General features: G+C 47.3%; 1 non-coding gene across 1 annotated transcript; it reads left to right on the forward strand.

Annotated features, from left to right (window-relative positions):
* On the forward strand, window positions 1-90 carry trnap-cgg (transfer RNA proline (anticodon CGG)). The gene is given in 2 exon segments: window positions 1-36; window positions 55-90. It is a non-coding gene; the product is annotated as a tRNA-Pro (tRNA).
* Window positions 91-692: the final 602 nt, after the last annotated feature.

Consider the following 692-nt stretch of genomic DNA (forward strand, 5'->3'; position numbering starts at 1 on the left):
GGCTCGTTGGTCTAGGGGTATGATTCTCGCTTCGGGTCTTCGCCTGCGTGGACATGCGAGAGATCCCGGGTTCAAGTCCCGGACGAGCCCTCATTTCTTACATTACCTCGTTCAAAAACGGCTCATCAATTTTCTCATAAAGCAGCTTCGTTTCACGAGATCCGACTGCCTGAATTCGGGATGGGGCAGAGCTACCATGACAATGAACGCGGCAAGGGCAACACATACTCAAATTGAACACAAGTTTTACTTGTGGGCGTTTGGAACGCGTTGCCAGCAGAGGTGCTAGAAGCAGGCACAGTAGATTCATTTAAGATGCGTCTGGATAAATGCAAGAGTCGGTGGTGGGGGGTGTTGGGGGGTGGTGGGGGGTGTTGGGGGGGTGGGGGCGGGAGTAGAGGGATACAGATGCTTAGGAATTGACCGACAGGTTTAGACAGTACATTTGGATCGGCTCAGGCTGGAGAGCTGAAGGGCCTGGTCCTGGGCTGTAAATTTTGTTTGTTCTTTTTTCTCTTTGGTGTATATCTGATATTGTTGGCTGTTGTAAAAGTTTCATTGCAATTATTATTCACCTTCTAATGTAGTAATGGAGTTACGTCCTTTTTTGTCTTTTTTTTATTTAATAGATCAGCAGGAAGCTATTCAGCATCTTTTCTGGCTTTCCTTTCTCAAGCAGCCTGAACATTTCA

Source organism: Chiloscyllium punctatum, chromosome 36 (genome assembly GCF_047496795.1).
Source record: "Chiloscyllium punctatum isolate Juve2018m chromosome 36, sChiPun1.3, whole genome shotgun sequence".
NCBI classification, from domain to species: Eukaryota; Metazoa; Chordata; class Chondrichthyes; order Orectolobiformes; family Hemiscylliidae; genus Chiloscyllium; species Chiloscyllium punctatum.